Here is a 14,579-nt window from a genome sequence, read left to right as displayed (position 1 = left end):
CAGAGAGAGCCAAGAAGGATTAATCCAAAGAGAAAAACAAGAGAAATGGTGCTGACACAACAGATTCCGGCAATGCAAACTAGACAGAAACAAAGAGTGACAGAGGATCATTCACCTTACCCTGCTAAAATTTCTGAAAGATAGGAGAAACATCTCGCAGATACGCTTGTTGCTTCTCAACCAGAGCTGGATCCAAATCAAATCACTGCTCGGTTTGAAAATATGCAACATCAGATCCTTCAAACACAGAATCTGATGAGATCATTCATAAAGCAAGTAGGAGTTCGGCCAGAAGGAAGAGCTCTGATCTCACTAGCTGGAAAATCTCACTCTTTCCCGAGTTGAGGCGGTCTCTGACCAAAATCCTTGGATTCAAGGGTTGAGAGAAAGCCCGAAACCTTCAAAAGAGTAGATGGCAGGAACTTCTAGGGTTTTGGGAGACTAAGAAAACTGAGGATCGGGATTTTGGGGGTTTTGCAGCCACCAAAGTGAAACCTTTGCAGGAAAATAAGAGTGAAGTCAACCCCAAGGAGTGGCTCAATTGGTAAAAAAACCAACACTTCCATGTAGGTGGTCATAGTTTGAATATCCTCCAGGCTGGGGTGAAGTCCCTCCTTATATTATGTAAATGTAATACACCCATGGATATATAAAATCGCCTCTTACCAAAAGAGAATGAGAGTGAAGTGAAACTTTACTTTGGGTGAGCAAAACTTATACTATGGTAACAAAATACCATGGTAAAAAACCCCATCTTATATTACGGCAGCGTGATAAAATTAATAATAATAATAAATAAATAAATAAAAACTCCATCCCATGCTATATATAGCAATCAAATATCATGGGGTAAAAAGTTCCATCTTATACTATGGTAATGAAATACAGTGGTAAAAAACTCCTTGTATGTGGTAAAAAATCCCATCTTATACTACAGTAAACAAATAGTGTTAAAAAGACCAATAACAAACCAACCACAATTTTATTAGCTTCAATATTTACAATGGTAAATGAAAACTGAGGCATGAAGTTAATTTAATACTAACCATGGTATATGCTTGATTATATATGACGGAATATATATGCCTACAAAGTTAATTTAATACCACAAACTTCAGTAACCGTGGTACATGCGGAATTTTATCCAATCCATTTCTGACCATCCATTTCCTTTTAGATGTATGTCATGTATCCCAACATCACATCAAATGGTTGAAATCCATTTATAAGTCACATCAAGTATTCAAATGAGAACTTTGAAAGTCGAAGAGGGGAAGGTTCCATGTGAACGGCACTTGCATGGGTTAGTTGATCCTAAGGGACGGGGGAAGCCCGTCAGAGAGCTTGTAAGCACGCGTGCTCCGAAAGGAATCGGGTTAAAATTCCCGAACAGGGACATGGCGGCTGACGGCAACGTTAGGAAGTCCGGAGACGTTGGAGACGGCCTCAAGAAGAGTTATATTTCTGTTTAACAACCTGCCCACCCTGGAAACAGCTCAGCCGGAGGTAGGGTCCAACGGCTGGAAGAGCACCACACGTCGCGTGGTGTCCGATGCGCCCTCGGCGGCCCTTGAAAATCCGGAGGACCGAATGTCAACCACGCCCAGTCATACTCATAACTGCATTATGTCTCCAAGGTGAACAGCCTCTGGTCGATGGAACAATGTAGGAAAGGGAAGTCGAAAAATGGATCCGTAACTTCGAGAAAAGGATTGGCTCTGAGGGCTGGGCACGGGGGTCCCAGTCTCTAACCCGTCAGCTGTCGGCGGACTGCTTGAACTGCCTTCGCGGTGAAAGCGAGTTGCCGCATGCTGGCTGGGGGACGGATTGGGAATGGCCCCTCCGGGGACCTTCCCTGGGCGTCAAACAATCGACTCAAAACTGGTATGGACAAGGGGAATCTAACTGTTTAATTAAAAAAAAAAAAAAGCATTGCGATGGTCCCTGGAATGCTAACGCAATGTGATTTATGCCCAGTGCTCTGAATGTCAAAGAGAAGAAATTCAACCAAGCGCAGGTAAATGGCAGGAGTAATTATGACTCTCTTAAGGTAGCCAAATGCCTCGTCATCTACTTAGTGACTTGCATGAATGGATTAACAAGATTCCCATTGTCCATGTCTACTATCCAGCAAAACCACAGCCAAGGGAACGGGCTTGGCAAAATCAGCGGGGAAAGAAGACCCTGTTGAGCTTGACTCTAGTCTGACTTTGTGAAATGACTTGAGAGGTGTAAGATAAGTGGGAGCCCTCGGGCGCAAGTGAAATACCACTACTTTTAACGTTATTTTACTTACTTCGTGAGTCGGAGGTAGGGCTCTACCCCTCCTTTTGGACCCAAGGCGCGCCTCAACACACCTATTTGCACGGAGGACATTGTCAGGTGGGGAGTTTGGCTGGGGCGGCACATCTGTTAAAAGATAATGCATGTGTCCTAAGATGAGCTCAACAAGAACATAAATCTCATGTGGAACAAAAGGGTAAAATCTCGCTTGATCATGATTTCCAGTCCCAATACGAACCGTGAAAAGCGTGGCCTATCGATCCTTTAAACCTTCATAAATTGAAGCTAGAGATGTCAAAAAAGTTACCACAAGGATTACTGGCTTGTGGCAGCCAAGCGTTCATAGCGATGTTGCTTTTTGATCCTTCGATGTCGACTCTTCCTATCATTGGGAAGCAGAATTCGCCAAATGTTGGATTGTTCACCCACCAATGGGGAACGTGAACTGGGTGCTACTGATGACAGTCTCACAATAATAATTCAAACCTAGTACTAGAGGAACCGTTGATTCACACAATTGGTCATCGCGCTTAGTTGAAAAGCCAATGTCGCGAAGCTATCGTGTGCCGGATTATGACTGAACACCTCTAAGTCAAAATCCAAGCTAAAGAAGCGATGCATGTGCCTGTCGCCCATTTTCCCACCCGCGCAGAGGGGCCCTTCGTCCCCAGAGGCACATTTCGCTGGCCAAGGCCCCATGACGGATGGGTTACGAGGGCCGCCTTAAAGCGTAATTCCTGTCGGGCGACGAGTAGAATCCTTTGTAGACAACTTAAATACGCAACGGGGTATTGTAAGTGGCAGAGTGACCTTGCTGCCACAATCCACAGAGATTCAGCCCTGTGTCGCATTGATTCGTCCTCCCCCCTCCAATTCCACCGGCCTCGTCCCCTGGAGGCTGCTTGCCCCACATCGCCATCCTCATGCATTCATCCAAAAAAAAAAAAGTTGTGATTAAATTATAAAAATAAAATGATGTGACTTATAAGTGGACCTCAACCTTTTCATGTGATGTTGGGACACATGTCACTTATCTACAAGGAAATGGATGGTCCATTTCTGGCAAGGAAATGGAAAGATAATGGTCATAGTACATGCATGATTATATACAACGGACTTATGGAGCATAGCATCCTCTCAGTCATTTGCCATGTTTCTTAATTGCCGTCGTGAAAAGTGAGTCTAATACCACTATTTAATTTCCGAGGTATATTGTTGTTTATTACTATGGAAATCGGTTACCATCGCAAAAGAAGCATCATATTTAACTACTTTTCTTATAGTGACTCCGAAAAGAGATATTTGTCTTGTCATAGTATGCTATTGCACTTAATCTACCTAGGTTCAATGGATCAATTATACATCTACTACCCATTGAACGAAAGCCAACCGGGCCACTTAAATGCTTAAAAATTTTGTTGGACAAGAGGCTTTGACCAAGAAGGCCTCTAGATCAGTGTAACTTGAAATTAATGGATCACTCTAAAGGAGCTTTGGATAAAAGAAAAATAGATGTAGATGGTTCCGTGGTTTCTAGTAATGGTGCATGTTAGGGAGGCATTTGGAAGAATGGTGTCTTGCTTTGCTCAAGGAGGAGGTTCTCAATTTGTACTGGAGGTGGAATCCTTGGTCATAAGATAAGCCCTCCTAAAGCTATGAAACTAGGATTCCGAAGATAATCGTTGTGCCAATTTGGCACCAAGTCCCTCGTCTCAGGTTTGAACTGCTTGGACTGGTCAACCAGTGGTAACAACCACTAGTCCAAGCCTTTTTCCTAACAACAATGCCTTCATTCATTCAAGCCTTCGGACTTACACCCGTCCTTCTCCTCAAAAGTGACATCGATGGGCCATGTCCTCAAAAGATATGTTGTTTGTCTTATCTACCATTACGTGTGCCCACACATTTTATTATGTGTTAAATGCTCCATACATATTAGGAGATACAAAGACCTCGAGAATATCCACTTGGGGCTTTCTTCCCGCCATCTGGTTGCTAGTTCAGGTGGAGATAGGTCACATCAATGGCTAGCTTTGCCAATGTCAGGTACAGATGTTGTCATAACCGTCAACAAATCCAGTTGATGTGTCAACCTCATGGAAAACTTCAAATCCACCCACATTCATCTAATGGTCCACAAAGGTTAGGATGAGCTATAAATTGTCACACCCCACTCAGCCGGTATTTGACTTACCCAAATACCCGCAATTTTGATCCATCACCAAGATCTAGGTTCATGGCCAATATATAAATACACGATAGACAATAGCATAATCCAAAGAGCGAATGAATAAAAGAGATCATAACATAAATTATTACAGTCATTCTAAAATGATAAATATGTTTAATGTTAAGAATCAATGTTAAATAGCAGAAGTCTCATAATTGTCAATAAATGTTGGAAAGGTATTTAACAATGTTGCCTAAAAAAACGATAGAGTATACATGATAGAAATTAAGGCAACATCTCTATATAATTTCTGGGGGTCTTAGAATGGTTGGACTTCATAGGAACAATCCGAACAAGGGCACGACTCTTCATGTGTCTTAGTGTCCTCTCCCGCTAATCTTTCGTAGGACTCCGCCAGTAGTGAACTCTCCAAGTAATGGTGTCTTAATAATTTGCATTGAATCTAAAGAAAAAAATATCTTTTGAGGAGTAAGTTCCACATAACTCAGTGAGGTCAACAAAGTCAAATATTGCGCATCCGACACACACACATCATATAAAATATATAAAAATGTAAATGAAATGAGGTGATGGATGTATATGCTAGTATGCTCCTATACTATAACAAATGCTAGTCTCCATGGCAAACACGAATTAAATCATAACACCAGCCTCCTCTGGGAAGGTCTTTCCACTCTGATCCCTCACGGAATGGTTACCTTTGTTGGGATTATGGGTAAAGAGGTTTAGTCACATCACACCATTGGCAATAAGCACGGGCGTGTGTGAGAATAAGCCTAACCCAATGCAAAGTCATCTAAGTTTCATACTACATGTGATTTGGAAACCTTATCTCTTATCTAGTGCCTTGTTGGTCCCATGTATAGTTCGCAATTAGAAATGTCATTCCTTGCAGATTAGTCCTCTGTTGGATAAATATTATGTAACCCTATGGTTGTCCACATATGCTTTGGTGGACGCTTGCATGTCTCCTCATGGAATGGTTACCTTTGTTGGACGCCCACGAGCTTTAACATTCCACATGTGCAACCTTCCCATTGTATGATAATAGTGGGCTAGTGTCTCCTCGCATAATGGTTACTTCTATTGGACACCAAAAGTTTTCACCAAATGGATCCAACCACTATTTTCATGGTCATTCAACTTCAATACCCATGCTGAATAGGTAATAGCATGCACAAAGGGTAAACTAACCAATGCATCTAGACACCTACCAACAATGTACATAGTTATCTATGTGAATGTAAAGGCACCAAGGGTGATGGGCAAACCCACAACCCTAGGTTGATATATATGTAATGCATTGCCACCCAATTCCAAACATGTCACATTGACAATCATAATTTGAAATGAATGAATAATGAATAACATAAACAATTAAAATCATATTACTATCTATGCATGCAAAGTCCCACCATACCAATCATAAAAATACACACGGCAATTATAGTAGAATGAAATAGAATATGAGCCAGATACACAAATACATGATGATGTATTCTTCACATGTCAACAACAAAATGATCTCCAAGAATCTAAGAAATCTACAAATCAAAGTGCTAACAAGCTACATGAACCCTAGAAAACATGTAGATTAAATTAGGTTTATCTTTGAGACCAAACTAGGCATCAATAAGATCAAAACAAACACACACACATATAGGGGCAGTTAGTCCAAACCTACTATTGCGTTCGTACTCGTAAGTGCACAAGGTCGTCCAAGTAATAAAGAGGTAAGAGGGATACTATTCCCATGAGGATCAAAAAGAGTAAATTATGTATTAGCTTTAAGAACACCTATAATTATCTAGCTAAATGAATTATGAAGGATTAATTAAACTATTGATTAAATTTTAAAAAAAATGGAAAAGCACACAAACAATGGAAATAATTAAATTGCTAACACAAATCAAACTTAATGAATGAAATTACTAGGGATTCGATTTCACCAAACATGATATAGATTATTGATTTATTCCCTTTCATACAACCAATTTAATCTCCCAATTGTCAACGACATTTTCTAATTAGATTACCTCATCTGTTATGCATGAGGACCCCTAACATATTAAATCCCCAACAAATTATGCTTGGAGGATAAATTTAATATATTGCATTTAATACAAAAAACTCACAAACAAAGTCAAATAAACCACCTAACCTGTTACGCTTTAAATGTAATTTTTCATTCTCCAATTTTAGGTCTAACATGCATTCTTTATTGTTATATGGTCAAAAACACACCATGAGATTCATGAAGGTTGATCAAGCATTCAGACATTACAAACAAAATTGAAGAAAACAAGACGAGGGAATTGAATTATATGAAAGGGAAATAACATCAATAATTTTCTTATGCAAGGATCCATCTAACCTAGAAAAAGAAACTTAGAACATTATAGAAGAAGGTAGTTAAGGGAAACATCACTCTAAGGTTGAAGAAGTAGAAACTCCAGCAACTCCAAAATCTGTCCCAAAGCAGCTTCTCCCCTCCAAATCCGTCCTTTAAAGCCCCAAAACACCTTTTCTTATTGATGGAGTATACTCCCTTTTATGGAGTGATTTCCTAGATTACATGGGATGTGATTTTTGACATAGTTTGAAACAAACTCTGATTTCCTAATCTGACTCGGCCAAGAAATTCGTTTATCTAGGTGGCGTGTAGATTTTGAGAGCCCAGATACACAACCCCACCGTTGGATTTAAAGATCAAGAAGTCTTGAAGCTCTATCTAAAAATCAGCTCAATTAGACGCCCGATAACCATCCGATGAAGGACTTGATCAAAACTGGACAAAGCACACTCAAAATAACCATCCGATGAAGAACTTGATCAAAACTGGACAAGGTACACCCAAAAACAAGATATTTCATTTTTCCTTCTCTAAATAAGATTTTTTTTCTTCCTCTTTTTTCCTTCTTTGATCAACCTTCAAAGTCCACTAATTGCTCCAAGAAAATACTTGTTATTAAAGGAGTCCAAATACAAAGATGATTCATTACAAACATAGATAAATTTGAATTAGTATTTACTAGTATAGATATAAATTACCGAAATTACTTAAATTTGGGGAGAGTGCATCTTATGCTTATTTACATGCAATATTAGGTAATGTGAAATCCCTCACAACCCTTACCCAAAAATATATATTGTAGGTCTGAAAACCCGAAAGTGCAAGAAGAAGATAACTGTGGGTCATCCAAATTAAACCTATTGGATCTAACTTGGAACCAATGGAAGTAGATGGAGATGATGCTAAAATAGAAACCTTGTCAGATTTTGGAAGAAGTTCTAGCTTGAATGATGACGGACTTGGTAGATGGACCAAGAGTACAGTGATGACACAAGTGGAAAGTCTCGAAAAATCAAATAAGACCCTTCTATAACTTGGAAAAGAACCCAAGAGGAAGTTAGAGCTTTCGGATGACCAAAATATGATTTTGACCAAAAAGGTACAAGTTGGCAACCTACCTTGGTCACTGCAAGCGACCAACCAGTATTCGGGCAAAATTGGTACTTTTTGGAAATTAGGTTTCCGAAGTCCTATTTAATCAATTTTCGTTCTAACTCATGTCATTATGTCATAAGGCTGTCAGAGAACGTCAAAGGCACTCTAAAGCTCTCTCTCTCCAAGGTCAAGGAAGATTTCCAAGTATCTGTGAAGTTTTCCGACTGGCGATTCTTCTTCTACAAGGTTAGCGATCACTCTCTTTCTTCTAGTTCTACATTCTCTATTACTTCTACCTACTGTAGAGACTTTGAAGAATGTCTTAAGCTACTGTAGTGACCTACTATTCCATTCTCTTAGTTCCAGAGTAAATTTCCATTCACTCTAGTTATTCCATGAACTTCATGGTGTGATTTCAGTAAAAGCTAGCATGAATCTATATGATTGTTATTTCCTTTGATTAGTTTGATTTCCAATCCATGCTAGACCATATTCTATGATGTTTTCAGACCTTATTCTACTATTCTCTTAGTCCTAGAGTGAATCCCCATTCACTCTAGGTTATTTGTGGATCAGCAATTTGATTTCAGACGAAACCTAAATTAAGACTCATTAGGTCTTCACTCCTTTGACCATGATTGCTAGTGCATTTATTTAACAATTGGATAGAAATGAAGCAAAGAAAATTGCAGGAAAAGCAAGGGAAAAGAAGTATGAAGATTTATACAATAAGTTGGCACGAAGGAAGGGGGAAAATATATTTATAAGATAGCTAAGATGAGGGATAGGAAGAGTAAAGATCTTGACCATGTTAGATGTATTAAAAATGGAGATGGTAAAGTATTAGTTTGTGAAGAGAACATTAAGAAAAGATGGGAAACATATTTCTCTAGTTTACTAAATAAGCATTCTTCAAGTGCTTATGATTCAGACGATTACACCTTTCACCAAGGCACCAATGTCCAAACTTATATACGAAGAATTTCGATGTCCAAAGTAAAAGAAGCTTTAAGGAGGATAAAACTCGGCAAGACACAAGGTCCTGATGAAATCCCAATTGAAGTATGAAAGAGCTTAGGAACCCATGGACTAGTTTGGTTGACTAAGTTGTTTAATAAGATTATGAGCACAGGGAAAATGCCAGATGAGTGGAGGAGAAGAGTCGTGATTCCAATTTACAAAAATAAATGAGATATTCAAAGTTGTAATAACTATAGGAGCATTAAATTGATGAGCCATACTATGAAATTATGGGAGAGAATAATTGAAACCCGTTTGAGACACTTAACTACAGTTATGGAGAACCAATTTTGGTTTACGCCGGGAAGATCTACAACGGAGGCTATTTACCTAATTAGGAGACTTATGGAAAGGTATAGAGAATGTAGGAAAGACCTTCATATGGTATTTATTGACCAAGAAAAAGCTTATGATAGAGTCTCTAGAGCGTTAATTTGGCAAGTACTAGAGAAAAGAAGTGTTACAAGTAAATATGTAGATATAGTTAAGGATATGTATGGTAGTTCAAGGACTAGTGTTAGAACAGTGGGGGGACAAAGTAATGAATTCCCGATAACAGTTGGGCTACATCAAAGGTCAACTTTAAGCCCATATCTATTTGTATTGTTAATGGATGAATTAACCAAAGACATTCAAGATGAGGTCCCTTGGTGTATGCTTTTTGTGGATGATATTGTGTTGATTGATGAGACCCAAGTGGGGATTAATACCAAATTAGAATCATGGAGAGTAGCTTTGGAATCAAAAGGCTTTAAACTTAGTAGATCGAAGACAGAATATCTAGTTTGTAACTTTAGTCATGATCGTGCAGATAATGAGGTGGTGATACTTAACGATAAAGAGATTCCTCAGAGTGATTGTTTTAGGTACCTAGGTTCAATCATAAGTAAAAGAGGTGATTTAGAGGATGAGGTTTCCCAAAGAATTAAAATAGGGTGGATGAAGTGGAGAGGTGCGTTTGGGGTCTTATGTGATCGGTATATTCCATTAAAGCTTAAAGGAAAATTTTATAGGACCGTTGTTCGACCAGCTATGATGTACGGTGTAGAGTGTTGGACTGTTAAAAAAAATCATATAGATAAACTCAGTGTAGCAGAAATGAGGATGCTAAGATGGATGAGTGGCAAAACTAGGATGGATAAGATAAGAAATGATCATATTAGAGTTGGTCTAGGAGTTGCTCCCACAAGTGATAAGCTTCGAGAAAGTCGTTTGAGGTGGCATGGCCACGTTCAACGGAGACCTATAAATGCCCCTATATGAAGAAGTGATATAATCTAGATTGAAAGAACTAGAAGAGGTAGGGGTAGACCTAAGATAACCTTAGGAGAAGTGGAGAGAAAGGTTATGTATAGCTTAGGCCTTGTATCTAACATGGCCTCGAACATAACTGATTGGAGGGCAAGAATCCATGTAGCCGACCCCATTTACTTGGGACAAGGCTTATTGTTGTTGTTGTTGTTGTTGTTGTTGTTGTTGTATATTTTGATTGCATGTGTTGATTCTAGTCTTATTTAAGAAATTAAATGCAAATTGAAGTTTGTATTTGAGATGAAAGTGCTTGGGCCAGCCAAGAAAGTATTGGGGGGGGGGGGGGAGGGGACTATGTATGTTTATCAAAGGTCATTCTTGCTTAGGGTCATTGAGAAGTTTAATATGCTGAATTGTAAATCTGTTAAGATTCCTTTGGCTGCACATTTTAAACTCTCAATTGATCATTATCCTAAGACCAGTTTTGAAAAAAAATGAAATGTTTAAGGTCCCTTACTCATGTCTTTTGGAGTCTCTTATATATCTTAAGATATGTACTAGACTGTTGTGAGTGTGCTTGGTAGGTTTATGTCCAACCCTGGTAAGGAGCACTGGCTTGCTCTCAAGTGGCTCTTGAGGTATTTGAATATTACTGATAATAAAAGACTTGTGTTTAAGAACTCACCTAGTGACTTTGTTCTTGAAGGATATACTAACTCTGATTATACTAGTAATAAGGATAACAAACAATCATTATCTTCTTATTTCTTTATGTTATTTGGTAATTGCATCAGTTGGAAGCTGCAACAACAGTCTATGGTTGCCTTGTATACTACTAAGGTTGAGCTTGTTGCTACATCTAAGTGTGTGAAGGTGTATATATGGTTACATGGTTTATTATGTGAATTGGATGTTTTGAAGAAGAAGCCTATTGTGTTTGTTGATAGTCAAAGTGATGTTTTCTTGTGTAAAAATCCAGTTTATTATGATAGGATCAAGCATATTGATATTCATTACTTCTTCCTTAGAGAGAAAATAATTGATGATATGCTTTAGATTGAAAAAAATAAGTATTGAGCATAATCCTACAGATTGTGGCATAAAGGTATTGCCTCTCTCCAAGTTCTTGTATTGTCTTGACTTGTTGAGAGTTAGTGATGTTATTTTCTAGTTTCATGTACTTTCTGCAATTTAGAGTTGTATATTACTTGTTTTATTAGGTTGTGATGAGTGTCTTTTGGATTTTTTGTTTTTTTTTTTTTTAGGTTTTGCATAGGTTGCATTTTTATGGCAAATGTTGCCCAATTTTTTACAGCTCTTGTTCAGGTTTATCTCTAGTTTTGAAATGTATGCCTTGCTTATGCATGTTTTGTTGTCCAATGGTTGTTTTCTTGTCATAATTATGAACATTTGATTTGTGATTTAAGGCTTATCTACCTATTGCATTTGTTGCATGGTGTTCCTGCAAGCTTTATATTTTCTTTTGCATATAAGTATTTTTTGCATGTTGTGTTGCATTGTAATGTTGTTCTTTTTTCTTGTTGTCTTGTAGGAACACTTGGATTATGACGGTTGAAGTCCAGTTTACTATATAGAGGGAACACCTTATAGATTAAGGGGGAGAATTGTTAAGGTCTAATCTATAATTTTCTATTTTTTATTGGACCATGGGGTTTGGGTTAGCTTGAACCATCTTAAGTCGGCACCTATATTCCCAGTTCAAGCTTTGCTATATATTTGGGTTGGTTCATATTTTTTTTAGAGATCCATTTGTTGGTTCAGTTCATGCTCAGTTCATTCTCCTTCTCCCTCAAGGTAGGGCTACAAGATCGCCGGTGCCGCTGCTACTTCTCTGTGAGGATTCTCCTTATGTACAAGCGTGATTTCAGGCATGTTTTTGCATCATTGCGGTCACCTCTGCAAGGGCTTCCTTCGGTTGAACTTATAGAACGATTTGTAAGGCTTTTGATTACCCTCTGATATAGTGGATCGGACTCTATCTTGAGTCCCAAAGACGTAGGCTGTAAAGCCGAACTCCGTCATCAATTGTGTATGTTTCTCTCTCAATTTTTTGCATATTCATCAATATTATCATCACTGATCACAACACCTGACCCCATACATGAGCCTAAAGAAGGAAGAAGAACTACAATTCCAGTTCTCAGCCAGGTGTAATATTAACAGAGTCACATCAATGAAAAGAAAAACCATAGGAATGCTAGAAGACTAGATGAAAAAAAAATCTTGATTTGTCAACCGCATTATAGGTAAATCCACCACCAGATTGGTGTTTTAACGTATTGCCTTATTAAAGTATTGAAGTAGGGGACCAGGTCAAGAGATATAGGAGATAAGATCACAAGCAACGGATAATTAGGCATGCAATCAATTAATTATGAAAAAGCTTTACTCATTATGTGAAGTTGAATCAAAATATTGATTGGTCATACCTATTCAGAGAGATATTGGTCTTGAAACTTTCCTCTATTTCATCTTTGCCAAATATAAATCCAAGTTAAGAATCAGCTGCAGCAGGTTTCAACAGCTTCTTTCAACGCAAAATGGTTAGGCTCTAAAACTTGCTATGAGAAACTCTCCAGATCCAAAAGAGACTTTCTGTTAGAAGTAAAATTCAAGGCAAACAATTAAATCAGCTAACCAAACTAAGAATGATTATAGGCATTGGTTAGAATAAGATCTTTTTAACATTATGAACCAATGTAATTATTTGTAATTACTTGAAATTTTAATAAACAACAGCCATTTTCTTCTCTAAACCAGTTTAAAATAGACTGATTTCTCATAGGAACTTGTAGGAGAGGACAATCAGGCTCGAGAGAGAAAACGATACAGAGGTACCTGCAATCGCAACACTTGCGAGTCGAATCCTCACCATGCTTGGACTCCACATCGAGCCAAGATAATCAGATTTACGAAACCTTCAAAAGAGTAGATCGCAGGAACTTCTAGGGTTTTGGGAGACTAAGAAAACTGAGGATCGGGATTTTGGGGGTTTCGCAGCCACCAAAGTGAAACCTTTGCAGGAGAATAAGAGTGAAGTCAACCCCAAGGAGTGGCTCAATTGGTAAAAAACCAACACTTCCATGTAGATGGTTATAGTTTGAATATCCTCCAGGCTGGGGTGAAGTCCATCCTTATATTATGTAAATGTAATACACCCAAGGATATATAAAATCGCCTCTTACCAAAAGAGAATGAGAGTGAAGTGAAACTTTACTATGGGTGAGCAAAACTTATACTACGGTAACAAAATACCATGGTAAAAAACCCCATCTTATATTACGGTAGCGTGATAAAATCAATAATAATAATAAATAAATAAAAACTCCATCCCATGCTATATATAGCAATCAAATATCATGGGGTAAAAAGTTCCATCTTATACTATGGTAATGAAATACAGTGGTAAAAAACTCCTTGTATGTGGTAAAAAATCCCATCTTATACTACACCAACCAAATAGTGTTAAAAAGACCAATAATAAACCAACCATAGTTTTATTAGCTTCAATATTTACAACGGTAAATGAAAACCGCGGCATGAAGTTAATTTAATACTAACCATGGTATATGGTTGATTATATATGACGGAATATATATGCCTATAAAGTTCATTTAATACCACAAACTTCAGTAACCGTGGTACATGCGAAATTTTATCCAGTCCATTTTTGACCATCCATTTCCTTTTAGATGTATGTCATGTATCCAACATCACATCAAATGGTTGAAATCCATTTACAAGTCACATCAAGTATTCAAATGAGAACTTTGAAAGCCGAAGAGGGGAAAGGTTCCATGTGAACGGCACTTGCATGGGTTAGTTGATCCAAAGGGATGGGGGAAGCCCGTCAGAGAGCTTGTAAGCACGCGTGCTTCAAAAGGAATCGGGTTAAAATTCCCAAACCGGGACATGGCGGCTGACGATAACGTTCGGATAAATATTATGTAACCCTATGGTTGTCCACACATGCTTCGGTAGACGCTCGCATGTCTCCTCATGGAATGGTTACCTTTGTTGGATGCCCACGAGCTTTAACATTCCACATGTGCAACCTTCCCATTGTATGATAATAGTTGGCTAGTGTCTCCTCGCATAATGGTTACTTCTGTTAGACACCCAAAGGATCCAACCACTATTTTCACAGTCATTCAGCTTCAATACCCATGCTGAATAGGTAATAGCATGCACAAAGGGTAAACTAACCAATGCATCTAGTCACCTACCGACAATGTACATAGTTATCTATGTGAATGTAAAGGCACCAGGGGTGATGGGCAAACCCACAACCCTAGGTTGATATATAGTAATGCATTGCCACCCAATTCCCAACATGTCACATTGACAATCGTAATTTGAAATGAA

General features: G+C 38.3%; 1 pseudogene; it reads left to right on the top strand.

Annotated features, from left to right (window-relative positions):
- Positions 1-750: 750 nt before the first annotated feature.
- Positions 751-3,142, top strand: LOC149002585 (25S ribosomal RNA; annotated as a pseudogene).
- The last annotated feature ends 11,437 nt before the right edge of the window (positions 3,143-14,579 follow it).

Source organism: Hakea prostrata, chromosome 10 (assembly GCF_041222555.1).
Source record: "Hakea prostrata isolate BN-2017 chromosome 10, UWA_Hpros_2, whole genome shotgun sequence".
NCBI lineage: Eukaryota > Viridiplantae > Streptophyta > Magnoliopsida > Proteales > Proteaceae > Hakea > Hakea prostrata.
This window is presented reverse-complemented; position numbering and strand designations above follow the sequence as displayed.